At 45.6% G+C, this 17,341-nt stretch overlaps 1 protein-coding gene across 3 annotated transcripts in view; it reads right to left on the bottom strand.

The window, feature by feature from the left end:
- Fgd3 (FYVE, RhoGEF and PH domain containing 3) overlaps positions 1-15,452 on the bottom strand; it is a 64,386-nt gene extending 48,934 nt beyond the window's left edge. For 2 of the 3 annotated variants that reach the window (XM_090329919.1, XM_090329917.1), the window contains exons 1-3: positions 9,510-9,559; positions 3,036-3,174; positions 75-206 (exon numbers count right to left, since the gene is read on the bottom strand). The gene's annotated coding sequence lies outside the window, so the exon portion shown is untranslated. Of the gene's footprint in view, positions 1-74; positions 207-3,035; positions 3,175-9,509; positions 9,560-15,406 lie in introns of those variants that run through there. The other variant, XM_090329918.1, reaches the window with a different exon arrangement.
- Between the last annotated feature and the right edge of the window lie 1,889 nt (positions 15,453-17,341).

Raw genomic sequence — 17,341 nt, forward strand, 5'->3', positions numbered from 1 at the left:
TGACAGTCACTGGAATCTTGCTCTTGACCCCAAGATTCAGAGAAAACAAGGGGCTTCAGGTGATGACAACTTACGTGATGTCACTCTCTCCAATGAGGAGATTGATGGTGGACTGGCCTGCTTCCTTCTGGACTCCAGCAGAGGTTGGAAAGATTTCTTGGAACTCTCTTGCGAAGCTAGTTTGAAGTGCAGCTGTTTAGAAGGTCCTGGCGGGCGGGGGGGGGGGGAACAGTGGGGAGAGTGGCGATCAGAGCAGCTCAAGGTCCCCAGTTTTAAAGGGAGGGAGGAAAGGAAAGGAGAGTAGCACCCCCACCACAGAGCACAGCAGATCTCAGCCAAAGAACATTCTCAGCCACCCTAACAACACACCCAAGAAGGGCAAGGTGGCACCAGAGTCCAATACACTAACTCACACACAGTCAGCTCACATACACACTCACCCTCAGATAGCCTTCTATCCCAACTTCTTTATGTGTTCCCTTCCTCACTGCTAAGCAGCATAAGCAACAGTCAGCTCTGACTGACAGCTTCCTCCACTCACAGGAGGCAGAGCTTTCTGTCCCTGGGCTGCACCTGGCTGCCTCCAGGGCCTCTATAGAGAATGCCTCACAGGGCTGGGTGCTGGGTCAGCTCAGTGGTGTCATTCTCTACTCCCCACTACCACCACCTCCCCAGGGCTGCGGAAGTCCATAGGCCCCTGGACAGAGCTCCTCCCACTCCCACAGGCTCCTTCCAGTGGCAAAACTACCTTTCAGTGGATTTTTTTTCTTTCTAAATGACTCCAAATTCACTTTGAGTGGACAGTTACTATTTGCCACTGCCACATCCTTAACGAGCTTAATGGGCAGAAACATTAAGATTCCCAAACAGAAAATACATGTTTTTCTGCATTCTTCTCATAGTACTGGAGATAAACTCAAGTTTCCAGAAGTCAGACATGACCCAGCCAATAAGAGTATGTGGGTGGAGAATGAGCTGGACTCAGCTTGGGGGAGTCAGGAGTGGCAGTGTGGCAGGACAGAGATGGGTAAGGGAGAGTGTGGGCAAATTTTGCTTCTCCAAGAAGGAAAAGCAGAAGAGACTGAACACTAACAAACAGTTTAAAAGACACTATATACCGGATAGCAAAATGCTGTGATTCCTGAGAGATGAGAGCCATTTCTGGGCCAAGAAACAGGGAAGGGAAACACTTTGGCCTCTTTGGTCTTGAAAAGACAGAGCTAGGAGTCTGGGGGACAAACCAAAGCTCTCAGGACAGAGCTCTGGAAAGGAGAAAGAACCTAGAGATGTGCAGAGGGGCCCCAGAGTGTTAGGCAACCACATGAAGCTAGAGGAAAAAACCATCTGAGAGGACCAAAGGGAGCACTCCCTGATGTTCAGAGAGGATAAGGCTGTGCCTATGCCACCATCTAACCAGAAAAACCTCCAGGTTCACAGGGCCTTGAGTCCAGTACTTAAGAAGGTCTTGACTCAGTAGTGAGGTGTAATTAATCCTCCAGTGACCACCATCCCACCCAACAAACTTCAGCAGAAAGGCCACAGAAAGTTTACAACTTAACTACATCCCCCAAGAAAACTAAAATATACATAAAGGAATGCAGAAATACCCAGGACCAGCCAGGTGCAGTACTGCATGTGTGTAATCCCGATTATTTGAGAGGCAGAGATCAGGAAGATCAATGTTTGAGGCCAGCCTTGTCAAAAAGTTGGCAAGATCCTCATCTCACCTAAGAAGCTGAGTATAAAAAAAATAAATAAATAAGAAGCTGAGTATAGGGCCGGAAGACTGGCCTAGGGATAGAGTGCTTGCCTACCTAGCATGCATGAAGACCTGGGTACAATTCCTCAGTACCACATATACAGGTAAAGCCAGAAGTGGTGCTGTGGCTCAAGTAGTAGAGCTCTAGCCAAGGACAGTGCTCAGGCCTGAGCTCAAGCCCAGAACTTGGGGGGGGAGGGGGTGGGAAAGAAGCTGAGTATAGCAATACATGCCTGTAATTGAAACTAGATGAAAGAATTACAGTCCCAGGCCACACTAGGAAGACCTTATCAAACACAACCTAAGGGCTGGGAGTTTGACCTAGTATTAGAGTGCTTTCCTAGTGCTTGCCTAGCATGCATGAAGGCCTGGGTTCAATTCCTCAGTACCACGCACACAGAAAAAGCCAGAAGTGGTGCTGTGGCTCAACTGATAGAGCTCTAGCCTTGAAAAGTCCCAAGGACAGTGTTCAGGCCCTGAGTTCAAGCCCCAGGACTGGCAAAAACAAAAAAACCTAAAAAGCAAAAAGGGCTAGAAGTGTGGCCCAAGTAGTTTTACAATTGCCTAACAAGTTAAAGTCCTAAGTTCAAATGCCAATAATAATAATAATAATAATAATAATCACCAAACTAGGTAAAAGTCACAATGTCTGACATCCAATCAAAAATTACCAGGTATAAAGGAACATTTAGATATCCCATAATAAAAAGAGAAAGAAACTGTCAATTGAATCTGTCCTAAAATGAATACAGATATTGGATATAGCAGACAGAACATATTAAAACATTATAGCCAGGTGTCAGTGACTCACACCTCTATAATCCTAGCTATTCAAGAGACTGAGATCTGAAGATCGCAGTTTGATGCCAGCCTGGGCAGAAAAGTCTGTGAGAATCTTATCTCTAATTAATCACCAAAAAGCCAGAAGTGAAGCTGTAGTTTAAGTATGGTAGATCCACCAGCCTTGAACCAAAAAAAAAATGCTCAGGGACAGAACCCAGGTCCTGAGTTCAAGCCCCAATGCTGGCACAAAAATAAGTAACTAAATCAGATAGTATGTCTATATTCAACTAATAACGACCTGGTGATTACAGACAGTAGTTCCTGCTGGTCCCTGCTTGGATTCTTTGTTGGTCTTAACTCTATAGCTTTACTTCTAAAACCTCCCACAGCCATGCCAGTAGTGTACAAAGTGTGTATTGGCCATGTCCAGGTAGGATGACCAAAGGCCAGTCAGATGAACATCCATAATTGTCCAGAAGCACTGAATACTCACCATGGAGCCTCAACCTGAGAAGGACAGCGGCACAGGTGGTCAAGGGTCTCCATGTTCTTTGCTAAGAACATGACAGGATATCTCAGACCATGACATTGAGTCAGTGGGACCTCAGAGCAGGACAGGACACCAGGTCAAGCTGAGAGGAAGAAAAGGAGACATTTATAACATAGAACCTGTGTGCTAAGACACCTTGATCAGATACTGGCAAATTCAACTCATGCTACCACCTCTAAAACTTAGTTGTATTTTTTTAAACATACAAACTGTTTAACCTGTGTAAAGCATACTGTTTAAAATTGTATGAGTGTGGGGCCGGGAGTGTGGCCTAATGATAGAGTGCACAAAGATCCAGTTCCGATTCCTTGGTACCACATACATAGAAAAAGCCAGAAGTGGCGCTGTGACTCAAGTGGTAGAGACCTAGCCTTGAGAAAGACCAAGGACAGTGCTCAGGCCCTGAGTTCAAGCCCCAGGACTGTCAAAAAAATTTCCAGGCACAGTGGCTCACACCTGTAACGCTAGCTACTCAGGAGGCTGAGATCTCAGGATTGCGGTTCACAGCCAGCCCGGGCACTAAAGACCATGAGACTCTTATCTCCAATTAATCACTAGAAAACCAGAAGTGGTGCTGTGGTTCAAGGGGTAGGGCAATAGCCTTGAGCTGAAGAGCTCAAGGACAACACTCAGGCCCAGGGATAGGGTGGTAGTCTTGAACTGAAGAGCTCAGAGAACACCTAGGCCCAGAGTTCAAGCCCCATGGACCAAAAAAAAACAAACAAAAAAAAATTGCATGAGTCTGAAACAGTGCAAATTCTCTTTCATATGTGAAAGCTAACTCTAAAATACTTAGGGATGTGATAAATCTATAGGACTCTAGGCATTCACACACAGTGAGGCCAGAGGAGGACCCTCGTAGAGGAGGAACATAAAGGCACAATGCCCATGTGCCTCTGATCATATAAGATAGTATTTATCAAAATGAACTTTAGGAAATGAAAGCAAGAGGGTTTTTTTTCCTTTGTTGTTGATTCTGTCTTCTTGTCTTGTGTATTTATCTGTCTTTAGGAAGATAAGAGGAGGGCACAGAAATGGAGAGACAAAGGGTGAACAAATGCAGCAGTGACACTCACTAGACGCTATGTTGAACTGAGCTATACACCTTGTGGGTGTGCACAGGAGGAAAGAACTGGGAGATATCAAGGGAAGGGGTAACACTGTACAGAAAATGTACTCATTATCTGACTTACATAAGTATAACCCCTCTGTAACTCACCTTTGTAATAACCATTTTTAAAACATTAGAAAAATGTGTGAGTGTGCTACAGCTTGGATCTTACATGTTCCCTGAAGGCCTATGTGTGAAGAGCTGCGTCCCCAGGCTCTTTGGGGAGGTGGTAGAATCAGGAGGTGAGGTCTAGTAGAAAGTCTTTAGGTCATTGGAGTATGCCCTGGAAAGGGATAGGGAGATCCAAGCCCTTCCTTGGCTCTCTCTTTTTGCTTTCTGGCCATGGTGAGATAACATGCCTATTTTCCACATGCTTCTACTCCAGTGTATTATGCCACCACAGCCCAAAGCATTAGGGCTAAGTGACCATAAATGGAAACCTCTAAAATCATTAACCTTTCCTCATTATAAGACGATTTATCTCATGTATTTGCTATGGCAACAGAAAACTGACTAACATACATAGATAGTAAAACAGGATCTGTTCATATGATGGAATATTGTTCATCCTTTTAAAAAGAAGGGAATTCTGACACCTGCTATATGGGTGTCCCTTGAAGACACTATTTAGAGTGAAATAAACCAGGCAGGAAAAAACAAGGTCTTCCACTTTCTATTTATTGAGGTCTCTGACCAAATTCAGAGCGAAAACAAATAGTAAATAATGGCAGCCAGAAGCTGGAGAAGAGTTAGCATTTAACAGAAAGCCAGACTTATTTGTTTGTTTATTGGTGCTGGGGACTGAACTCAGAGCTCTGGGTTTTTCTAAGCACTTAAACCATGCCTCTAGCTAATCTCTGTTCCTTTTTCTTTTTTTTTTTTTATTTCATGGAGAAGTAACATAACTGCTATGAGTAAAACATCGCCATTTGCTGTCATTCATAAACAGCAATGGAAAAAACCAAACTCCAACCTTTCAAATAAAAGAGACGTGGCATGTAGCAGGTAGAATCTCGGAGGGTAGACACATGATGCTCACTCTACACTTATTTGAGCCTTGCTGTCTTGTTTAGAAGAAAGTACTGGGAAAGGCCAGATATTGGTGCCTCATGCCTAGCTACTCAGGAGGCAGAGATATGGCAATCTAGGTTTGAAGCCAGCCCAGGCAGACAAATCCAAGAGATTCTTCTATCCAAATTAACCACCGAAATGCTGGAAAGGGGGGTGTGGCTCAAGTGGTAGAATGCCAGCTTTAAGCAAAAAAACTAAGACTACTATGAATTTCATTGTTCACATGAATGAGTGCAAGCGGCCTTCCCAGTTAGCACTTTGGGTTTATTACTTAATTCTTTGTAGCTGCATTTGATTATTTTGACAGTTTCCATTGTAAAAAAAAAAAAAAAAAAACAGTGAAATGAGACAAACAAGAACTTCCAATCTGCACTGTTAAAAATCTTCACATCCCTGTCTACTTCTGCCTCTCTCTTCATTCCCCTCCCCAGCTCTAACTTTGCCCCAAGAAAGATCCTTCAGGGTCTTTGCTCAGGGACTTTGTATCAACAATTAACTAGCAAAGAGCCAGAAGTGGAGGTGGGGCTCAAGTGATAAGTGAGAGACCTAAAGGTCAAGCCCCAGTATCTAATGGCAGGCCCTGAGCCCAAGCCCAAGACTGGCAAAAAAAAAATAAACAAACAAATAAAAATAATCCCTTAAGTGTAAAGGTCTCAGAGTATGGCTCAAGTAGTAGAGTGCCTACTAAGCAAATGTGAGGTCATGAGTTCAACAACAATAAAAGTGCTTTGTGTCTAAATTTTAAAAGTATAAGACCCAAATTGAGATCCTGCCCAAAGCAGTATCTTTCTCATCTGAGTCCATCCCATCACCGTATCCAAATGAACAAAGGCCCAGCCATGAACAGTGGAGACAGATGTCCATAGGTTGAAGGTGCTAATTGCAGGGATCCCCCAAAGACCCAGGACAGATCTGGAAAACATCATTAGACAGAATTCAGTGCCCAAGTGACCAGGCCACCCCACCTCATGGAATATGTGTGTCCAGGTCACCCCATCTCTTAAGACCAATGTGTAAAGGGATCCCTCATTTCTGCAGAGGAAACAGCACTGGAGACAGCAGAAAGGGAGGGAAGAATCAGAGACTCAATGATTGGGCCAGGGGACTGGTTGCCTAGATGGGGAGCACCAATGGGGAAAAGAAGGTATGAGAATGGGAGGACCAAGATGCATTCCAATACAGCTGGTAGTTACGGAACTCAGCCAATAAAGTGAGTCTGATGCAGGTTATGAAAGAGTTGTAGGCAGCAAGGAGGATCAACTTATGACTCTCAGAAGTCACACGACTGTTGATGATCACCTAAGAGGCTATTGACATCTAAGTTAAAACACCAAGCATGGGGGCTGGGAGTTTGGCCTACTGGTAGAGTGCTTGCTTGCCTAGCATGCACAAAGACCCGGGTTCGATTCCTTGGGTACCACATACATAGAAAAAAGCTGGAAGTGGTGCTGAGGTTCAAGTGGTAGAGCTCTGTCCTTCAGAAAGCCCAAGGACAGTGCTCTGGCCCTGAGCCCAAGCCCAGGACTGGCTAAAACACACACACACACACACACACACACACAACCAAGCATGCTAGATGATGGTAGCTCATGCCTATAATCCTAGCTATTCAGGGGGCTGAGATCTGAGGTCCAAGGATCATAGTTTGAAGCCAGCCCAAGTAGGAAAGTCCATGATATTCTTACCTCCAATTAACACCAAAAAGCAGAATGTAGAGCTATAGTTCAAGTGATACAATGCTAGCCTCGAGCAAAAATGCCCAGGGACAGTGCTCAGACCCTGAGTTCACACCCCAAGACCAGCAAAGGAAAAGAGAATAAAGAAAAACACAAAATAAGGGGGAGGGAAGTGGGGAACAAAACATGAGAAAGGGTATCGATGTTTGTGAAGTAATGCAGCCTCTATCTGGTGAATATAATGTAACCCTTCTATTAATTACAATAAAAAATATATGAAAAAGAAAAAGAAAAACACAAAATAAGAACCAGATTCAGGCCAAATGTCCACTTTACCCTTAGGGCTAAAAGTGCCACAAGCACAGGACCTCTCACCAACTAATTAGATCCAGATCTTCATGTTGCTCCATTTCTCAGAGGGTTTACTCCACCCTGTTCTTCACTCTTAATACAGACTATCCATAACGGGCACTCTGCCCATCACCATGCCTCCCCTACCCTGAGGTGGTCTCTTCATCACCTACCAGGACTCATAACACCTCTCACCCAGAGGATCCAGCGCCAAGAGGGAAATGTTGGTGGTGAAAGTGGGGCCCTCTCATCTCTTGTTTCCTTCCTGGACAGGCTCAGTCCCTGCCCACTGTCAGTCACCCTGCTCAGAGACAGGCAGGACGAGGCCAGCGCTGCAGGGGCCAGTGCTGAGCTTTCTTGAGGCCTTGTTCATTGTTTTCAGTGTACACTTGCCTCCAAAACATTCTACAACTTCACTGTCTCTGGGTTCTACATCTGCTACATTTGCCTCACTTGATTATTCCTCTTACCACAGAGCCTCAGTTTCCCCATCTGTAAATGGAGATCACAAAGGGCCCATCTGGAACAGGTAAGGAGAAGAGTGCTATAGGAACTCTGAGATTGCCAAGGTCATGGTTCTAACCCAATGGGCAGGTACACCACAGGCCCCAGAGACCATGTCAGCTCTGATCTCATAGAACAACATGCTCCAGGCCTGAGTACACAGAGCTTGCCATCCAGTGTCGCTGTAAGGATCCTATATATGGGGGGAAGGGGTTCTAGTCTCTACAGACACAAGGACCAGTCTTACACCCCCAAGAGCAGAACCTGGGCCTCTAACTAGACAGACAGTTAGAAGAAAACAGCTGAGGAAAACCACTTCCTCCTCCCTTTCTTACCATCTTTCACCTACTGTGTAAATTTCCGGTTCAGAAAAGTTGTGTGTGGGCCCAGCCAGGCAACTCACAGGCTTAAGGGGGGTAGGGGAGCTGAAACAAACCAGCAGAATGCTCTGTGCCTCAGTTTCTTGTCTTGTGTGAGTGACTGACAAAGACCACCCTTGGATATTGGGGAAGACCAAGCTGAATGTTAGAGGCGCTACACTGCCAGCAGCAGCTCCACATCCCCTACTCCCCTGTGCCTGGCTTCCTTTCTCCAGTAGCATCTCCCAAGCCCCAGATCCCCTTTCTGTCTCCCCATACAGAGGTTCACATCCCATAGCACTCACCAACACCAGAAGAAATGGAAATGGGCTAGCCATCCACAGCAACAAAAGCTCCCTTTCTCTACAAATCCCACAGGCCCAGACCCCAGTCTCTAGAACATGCTTGGTCCCTAGGGCCCTACCCACCCCCTCCTGCCCTGGCACTGCACAACATGAACTATCATAGTGTTACCAGACTGGATCATCACAGTTGCTATGACCCTGTCCTCAGGCTGCCAGCCTCCCAAGATAACCTTACAACTGCTCTGAGCTGTGGGCATCTATCTGATACCCAAGAGGTTAGTGGGCTCAACTTTCTTTCCATTAGATGGGCCCACCTATAATTTAAATTGTATAGTCCAAATCCAGGCTCCAGTAATTCCTGCCAGTAATCCTAGCTACTCTGAAGATCACAGTTCAAAGCAAGCCTGTGCAGGAAAAGTCTGGAAAACTCTTACCTCCAATTCACAAGCAAATGGACAGAGGTATGGCTCAAGTAGTAGAGTGCCCACCTTGAGTGACAAAGCCAAGCAAAAGTACAAGGCCCTGAGTTCAAGCCCCAAGCCAACACGCAAAAAAATAAACACATAAAATTAATTAATTAATAACATTTTTTTCAACTTAGGCAAAAGACCACCCCACTTAGGCAAAAGAGAGGAGAGGAGTCTAGGCCATAGTTCTACAGATCAACCAGCATGAGGTCAACCCTGAACAGTGTCAGCTTTGGGTTTGTTCCCATTGTGGGCTCCTCTGGGGGCACAGAAGTCATTGACCAGTTATTTCCATCCATCCTATGAGCCTGGCACTGTGAAGTTTACAAAGCCTTCTCACACTCACCTTTCGATGCCTCACATTAATGCTACAGAAATCCACAGCCAGACAACAAGACGGAGCATGACACCACTCCCCTCACAGGGCAGTTTCCTGCCTTGAAAACATCCGTCTCCTTCAAGTGGCTCTTGTTTTGTTCTACATACCCGCTGTAATGCCAAAATCCCCACTTCTAACACTAGATGGATTGGGTAGCTTCTCAGTGAGGAGCCTGGGAACCTATCCCTACTCACCGTCCCTCCAACAAGAGCGAGCTTCTCCTCTAAGGGATGACACTTCATGCAATAGCAATATAACTTCCTTTTTTATTTTCGCAATATGGGTCACAAAATGACGGTGTATTTACATTTCCGGATTGTTACGCAGCAGCCTGAGATGGAACTTGGCTCACTGGTTCTAACGCACCTCATTTGTAGAGTGTGGGGGTGACCCTGAAAATGCAATTCTCACCCCCATGGCCGTAGCAGAGCAGACTGGGCATTCTGAGGGACCTACCATGACCACTACCCCACATCTGCCTCAGTGGCTTCGAAAGAGGAAGCATCTGGCATGGGTTGACCAGTCCAGGCAAGTGCAAAAGCCCCTTAGAATCTTCCTCAAACCTTCATGGGTTTCATGAATGTAAACAGTAAAATGGACATAGATAGTTCAATAGTGGAGAGATCCCATAACAAATGGATTTTTTTTTCTGGTATCAGGATTTGAACTCAGGACCTCACACTCTCATTTAGCTTGCTTGTTTTATTCCTGGCTAGCAATTGAGCCATGCTAACAGCCTGTGTTTGTGCTGGTGGAGTCTTACATGTGGAGAATTGCAGATTGTTCTACCTTAGCTGGCTTTGTGTGTGCGCGCGCGTGCGCACGCGCACACGCACACACACACACACACACACACACACACACGCACACTTGTGTATGTAATGGTACTGGGGCTTGAACTCAAGGTCTGGGCACTGTCCCTTAGCTTTGTGCTCAAAGCTCCACCACTTGAACTACAGCTCAACTTCCAGCTTTTAGCTATTTAATTAGAGATGAGAGTATGACAAACTTTGCTGACCAGGCTGACCTTGAACCTTGATCCTCAGTTTTCTGCCTCATGAGTAGCTAGGATTACAGATGTGAACCACCAGCACCCAGCTATTAATTTTTTAATTATCTTTAAATAGTGTACAAAGGGATTTCAATTGAATATGTCAGTTTATAAGTACAATGTATCTTGACAAATGTCATCCTTTCATCATTCTCCCTATTGCTCCCAACTCCATCTCCTCAATGTTCCAGGTTGCATCAATGTCTTCTTAAACCATCCTAAACACTTATTTTTAAAACAAGCAATACCTGTGGACCCAGTCTCCTGGTTGTTGAGGGAGCAACTCACAGGGGCATGGGGGTGGGGGTGTCCTCAGGAACAGCCATCCTTGAAGCACCTAGCAATGTCATGCAAATAAAAGACAAATAAGCTGGTGGCTCATGCTGTAATCCCAGCTATTCAGGAGGCTGAGATCTCAGGATCAGGATTCAAAGCCAGCCCAGACAAGAAAGTCAGTGAGACTCTTATCTCTAATTAGGGACCAGAAAACCAGTAGTGGCACTGTAGCTCAAGTGGTAGAGTGCTAGCCTCAAGCTACTGAGTCCAGGGATAGTGCCCAGGCCAGCATTCAAGCCCCATGACCAACCAGAAAAAGAAAAAGAAAAAGAAAAGAAAATCAAGCTACTATTGCAGGAAGAAATAAAAGGACCCAATAACAAGGAGGTTTTCTATAATCCAGGGTGACTTTCCTGAACATTTCTACGTAGTAGAAAGTGGAAAGTAGCCAGGAATGGTGACTCACACCTGTAATCCTATCTACTCAGGAGGCTAAGATCTGAGGATCGTGGTTCAAAGCCAGCCCAGGCACAGACTGTGAGCTCTTACTTCCAATTAACCACTAGAAAACCAGAAGTGGTACTTGGCTCAAGGGGTGGGGCAGTAGCCTTGAGCTGAAGAGCTCAGAGACAGCACCCAGACACAGAGTCCAAGCCCCACGATCAACAACAACAAAAAAAAAAAAAAAAGAAAAAGAAAGAAAGAAAGAAAAGAACAAAAAAGAAAGAAAGCAGAAAGTTGCTCTGTGCATACCCAAAGGTTGTCTACTCCAGCAGGAAATGGGACCTCACTCCAACTCCAAATGTGTACCAGCTTTTTGTAAGACAGGGAAGAAAGAGGCACCAGGCTGTGAGATGTATCTGCAACTGAGGTGAAGGGAAATCAAAAGCCTCCATTCAATTGATCACTGACCATTTGCTGAGCTGCTACTAGATACAGAAGTTCATCCAGCAGGCCCAGAAGACAGTTACTATAGGAGGCTTATAGAGGCCCTTGTCTTTGCCACTCCTCCTGAACTGGATGACTGGTGCTGGCTCTTTAGCTCCGTTGTTAAGCTGATAACAGGTGACAGAGGGCCTAGTGCTCAGAGTCCAGTGGCTTCTTCAACCACACTATCCTCTTTTTTTGTTTTTGCCAGTCCTAGGCTTGAGCTCAGGGCTTGAGCACTGTCCTCGGGTTTTCTCAAGGCTAGAGCTCTACCCCTTGAGCCACCGCACCACTTCTGGCTTTTTTTCTATGTATGTGGTACCCAGGTCTTCGTGCATGCTAGGCAAGCACTCTACCAGCCCCACCCTATTCTCTTTTTAGGAATTCAGAGCCATGGTCTCACATCCTTTCTGGAATCCTTTAGATTTTGTTTTTGTTTTGTCAAGACAAGAGCATTCTCCCAAGCAGCCTGGACTGGGGACATCTTTGTCACCTTTGAACCTCTAAGACAACTCTACCTAATAATAGGCTAGACCCCAGGAAACAAATGTTCCCTGGAGAGGGTGTGGATCACTGCTTATGTGGCTGTCTTTGAGTGGTAAGTTTCTGGGAATTTTCATTTTCTTCCTGAAGCTTCTCAATAACATATACATTTACACAAAGAACATTTACAATATTTGTCATTGCGACAAAGCCAGTCTGTTTAAAAATAAGAAAATGAAAGCTGCTCATTGCTCATCCAAGATTCCCAGGCGAGCGCTCTTGTACAATGAAAGCCAGCTGTCTCCACGTCTGTTTCTGTATGGAAATTTTAATTTCTACTTAGCTGTCCTAAATCTCTCTGAGGAAAAAAAAAATGTGGTCATGAAACCAAGATGGAAAAGACGCTGTGTGTAATTTTGCTTTCTGGAAACAGTTTTGTTTTTTTTTGGGTGGGGGAGGAGGAGTTTTTTTTTTTTTTAATTCAACTGAAACTGCTTTTATTTCAGATAGAGAATATTTTTTTAGACTTACCTTCACTTATCTTCCCTTCTGGTGAGGCAGCTGGAAAGTGCCCTGATCTGATGATGCCCAGTTAGGACTTTAGCCAAGCTAAGTGACCTTAAATGAACTTCCAAATATTTTTACCCCAAAATAAAACACCAGGCCATTGGAAGATTTCCTGGAGAAAGACACATAAAATTCAGGAGGGCCGGGAGTTTGGCCTAGTGGTAGAGTGGTTGCCTAGCGTGCACAAAGACTAGGGTTCAGTTCCTTGGTATCATACACATAAAAATAAAAATTCAGGAATAGTGGATGCCTCACTTATTTTTTTAAACAAAAAAAAGAGCTGCTTGGGCCAGGAGCATAGCCTAGTGGTAGAGTGTTCGCCTTGCACGCACAAAGCCCTAGGTCCCATTCCTTGGTACCACATACTTAGAAAAAGCTGGAAGTGATGCTGTGGCTCAAGTGGCAGAGTGCGCCTTGAACAAAAAGTGTCTAAGTACAGTGCCCAGGCCCTGAGTTCAAGCTCCACGACTGGCAAAAAAAAAAAAAGGTGCTGTTTTTAAAATATTTGATGGTTTAATCATCTTAGCATAAAGAGCCATTAGCCTTGAACTGGAGGAGCAATCTCAGCTTTCACACACAGCGAAAGTGACATTTTGAAAGCATCTCAGACAGGGAGTGTAATTACAGGGTCGTACTGGCAGCCTGCTAGGATAACATTTGAGCCTAAAGTGGAAGCAATTGTTTCTTCTTATCTTCCACAAAAAGCTCTACCCTTACACATGGGCAGAGCCTGCTGCTTTTTTTCCCCTTTATGTTGTAAGAAAAAAAAATTATCGATGTGTAAATAGTGAGTGATGCATAAAAACGGAAGCATTAGAGAGACGGCCACGCCCCCACCCCATCAAGCACTGAATAGAGGATAATTCCCACATTGTTACAGGGCAGCTGCACAGCCTCAGCCAGCAATGCTCTCCAGCCTAGAGCAAGGGCTCTGCCTATGCCCTTACTGTCCAGTTGACACCCCATGTATAGCTAGAGAAATTGAGGCACCGGCTCATAATTCTCACAGTAGACAGGCTTTACTCTGACCCTTAGACCATGCATGACCCAGGCTCTAGACACCTAGAGTACATTCACACCCCTGGAGGACTTAAAGAGGCCTGGAGTCATCCAAGAGCTTCTCCAAGAATCCAAGCGATGAGCTCTCATCTTGTAGATGAGAAAAAATGCAGCCTCTGACCCCAACCCACATTCCATCCAACGATGTCCATGAGTCCCAGTTTAAGAAAGTGAGGAGGTTCCCTCAGGACCCAGCCTCACCCTAAAGCAGGACTGGAAGGAGCCACCAGCACTGGGTAAGTGATGCCATGACCATCAGGTGATGCTGCAGTGGACCACTACCTGCCCTACCTAGGAAATGAGGAAGCACGGTCTGGGCCAGAGAGCAGCCAGGACTCCTTGCTGCTAAGAAATGGTTAGCTTTTCCATACTAGGTAAAACCCACACCAGCCTCACTAGGGCTAGGGTTTTCTCTCATTTATGTAATATAAAAAGTGAATCTGTTTACATATGCACATGTGTTCACAGATATGTACACACATTTTTTTCACTTCAGATAGATTTCAGACAATGATGTCTGCATTCGCAGGTCATCCTGGAAAAAAAAATAGAGAGAGAGAGAGAGAGAGAGAGAGAGAGAGAGAGAGAGAGAGAGAGAGAGAGAAAGAAAGGAAGAAAGAAAAGAAAGAAACCTTGCTGCCCTAATTCATAGACATAAGAAAATACAAAGAGCAGAGACAACCTGAAGTATCCAAGGATCTATGACAAAGTATAGAAGAAACCACACTGTGTAGCCTTTTCAGAATGTTCTTATCCACAGTCATCCAAAAGAGTCGGTTTCTTTAACGAATCACAAACTTCCCCACAGCAGCACTGAAAACCTCTTTTCACCTTGATTTATTTTCTTCCAAGAGTTGGTTTAAGACCAAGCATGGGAGTTCATGCCTATAATCCCAACTCCTCAGAAGACAGATTGGGAGGATCACAGTTTGAGGCCAATTGGGGCAAAAAGCTAGTGAGACCCTCATCTCAACAAACAAACATATATGGTGGTATGAGCCTGTCATCTCAGATAGGAGGGAAGTACAAATAGGAAGACCGGAATCTGGGATAGCTCAAGATCATATTAGAAAAATAACACAAAAAGAGCCAGGAGTGTGACTCAAGTAAGTGGCAAAGAACCTTCATAGTAAGTATAAAACCCTAAATTCAAAATCTAGTATCACTTTTAAGGGGGGGGGAGAGAAAGAGAAAGAGGAGAAAAAGTGACAGAAGGTTTCTGCTGAACAGCCACACTCACACTAACAAAAGGCAAAGAAGACAATTCCAGCATCTGACATGAGGTCTCATTGTCATAAGAACCTTCCAGGCACTGAGATTTTGGAAAGATTCTACTTTCCCCTTCTGTCCACTAACAACAACAACAATTGGGAAGTGTGGGACAAGGGTGGAGAAATCTAGAGATCGAAACAGGGCTCATCACAGCATCCAAATCCATCCTATCTCATACTGTTCTATAAAAGTCCAAATCACTCCATCCAGAAGCTCAGGACCCCAAATCCATGGCAAGGGCAGCCATGGTGGTCTCCTAACAGCCCAGCTTCACCCAAGCAGGCTCAGGAAGAGGGCACAGGGCTGATGAAAGCCCTCATCAAATTACACACCAGGCAGCTATCTACCTCCTTGTCCTGAGCCAGCCAGCTCTACCCCCTGGGAAATGAGCAGGGGAGATGGATGACCCCCTCCCCCCAGAGGATCCCCAAACCACTTGAAATCCAACTTACTCACCAGCTTCCTTTAGAGATGAAAATCAGTTACACACAAACAAACAAAGGCCATGTCTCCTCTCAGGCTAGAGCAGGCAAACTTGGAAACCGATGAGAGCTCCCAATCAGGGAACAGCTTCTAGAAGAACCCTGGGTGTGGTACAAGGGGAGAGGATTCTAGGAGGTGGGGTCTCTCTTCAGGGATCTCAAGGGCTGAGTTGTGCTTCTAGGTGCCAATCAGCTTAGGACTGAAGCTGGCTGGGGTCCTGCAGGGTGGTCCTGCCTCCCTGGCAGCCCCCTTGTCTTCTGCTGGCCACAGCTGCAGAGACACATTGAGCCCTGACAAAGCCCCCGCACGTGGAGAGCCAGTGAGGAGGGGCAGAAGCTCAGCCGGGGATGCCACAGACTGGTCCCCATGGCAACGCGGCAGGCTTTGGGCTGGTGGTGAGCCTGAGTCTATGGTCTCCGGGAGCAGATGAGTCCCTGAGGCTTTAGGCTGGGAAAGGGCTCAGGAGGGAAGGCCACTTATTTTTCTTGACACCACTGCTCAGTCACCACCTGTGGCAGACTGTTAAAAGCCTCCTGAAACAGCAGAAATAGTTCAACAGGCAAGCACCCAAGTATGTGAACACTTTACTTCATGCACAGGGGATCTATAGTGAGAAATGAGCATTTGCTTGGGGAGATCTTTGTGTGGAGGCTGTGCGTGTGTGTGTGTGTGTGTGTGTGTGTGTGTGTGTGTGTGTGTGTGTGTGTGTGGGTAGGTATGGTATTTGATGGGGAGAGAGAGTGAGGAGCTCACACGGTTCATACTCATGATGCACCCTTCTTTTTCTTTTAGTTGTGGAGCTTGAAGTGTAGGCCTGGGCACTGTCCCTGAACAATTCAGCTCAAGGCTAGCGCTCTACCACATTGAGCCACAACACATTTCCAGTTGTCTAGTGGTTAATTGGAAATAAGAGTCTCATGGACTTTCATGCCTCGGCTGGCTTTGAACTGTGATCCTCAGATCTCTGTCTCCTAAGTAGCTAGGATTAGAGGCATGAACCACCAACCCCTAGCTACCCTTCTTATAAGTGGAAAAGGCAAGTCAACCTCTCAGAGTTCCAGAACCCAGAATGCCCACTGGCTGACCATAAGTCATAAAGTGGCAGCTCTGAGCAGAGCATCCGTGGCTTACATCTATAATCCTAGTTACTCAGGAGGCTGAAATCTGAGGATTCACATTTCATGACAGCCCGGGGAAGAAAAGTCTATGAGACTCTTACCTCTGATTAAACCCAAAATTCCAGAGGTAGAGCTGTGGCTCAAGCGGGAGAGTGTGCTAGTTTAAGCACAAAAGTTCAAAGCTATCTTCAGACCCTGAGTTCAAGCCCCAGGACTGGCACGTGTCCTGAGTGGCCAGTGCTTTCAGCTGACCACTTCCAAGCTGAGAGCTTGTCAGGTGTTGTCCATTGGTCCCCATACCCATCATCTCCCTACATATAGGTAAAGTCTAAAGTTCTTCCCCCCACCATCCCCCCACCCATGGTAACAACCACGAGGCACTTCGAGGACCTGGAGGAAGTACAAAGAACTACAAAGTCTTCACTTCCTGCTCTGGATATTTTTAGCATATTTTAGATAAGCCCTTGCAAATGGAATGTCCCAGTGTTACTTAAACCCCAAATATATGTAAGGAAAATATTTTTTTTAAAAAGTTGCCCTTAATTGTAGGACTCTGCCCCCACCATGAAGTGGAGAACGTCTAGAAGGTCCGACCTCCTCATGGCTGGAAGATGCAGAGGAAAACCAATGCTCATGGTTCTGAGACCGAGACCAGCTCAAGGTCACTGCTCAGTGAATGCCAGCCAGTACTGACACTGTTTTCACGTACTTTCCTTTAAAACAAACCAACAGAATCTACCCTATGTGTTGTTGTTATCATTGTTGTTGCTTTTGTCAGCCCTGGGGCTTG

Source organism: Megascapheus bottae, chromosome 3 (genome assembly GCF_031878675.1).
Source record: "Megascapheus bottae isolate mThoBot1 chromosome 3, mThoBot2.hap1, whole genome shotgun sequence".
NCBI classification, from domain to species: Eukaryota; Metazoa; Chordata; class Mammalia; order Rodentia; family Geomyidae; genus Megascapheus; species Megascapheus bottae.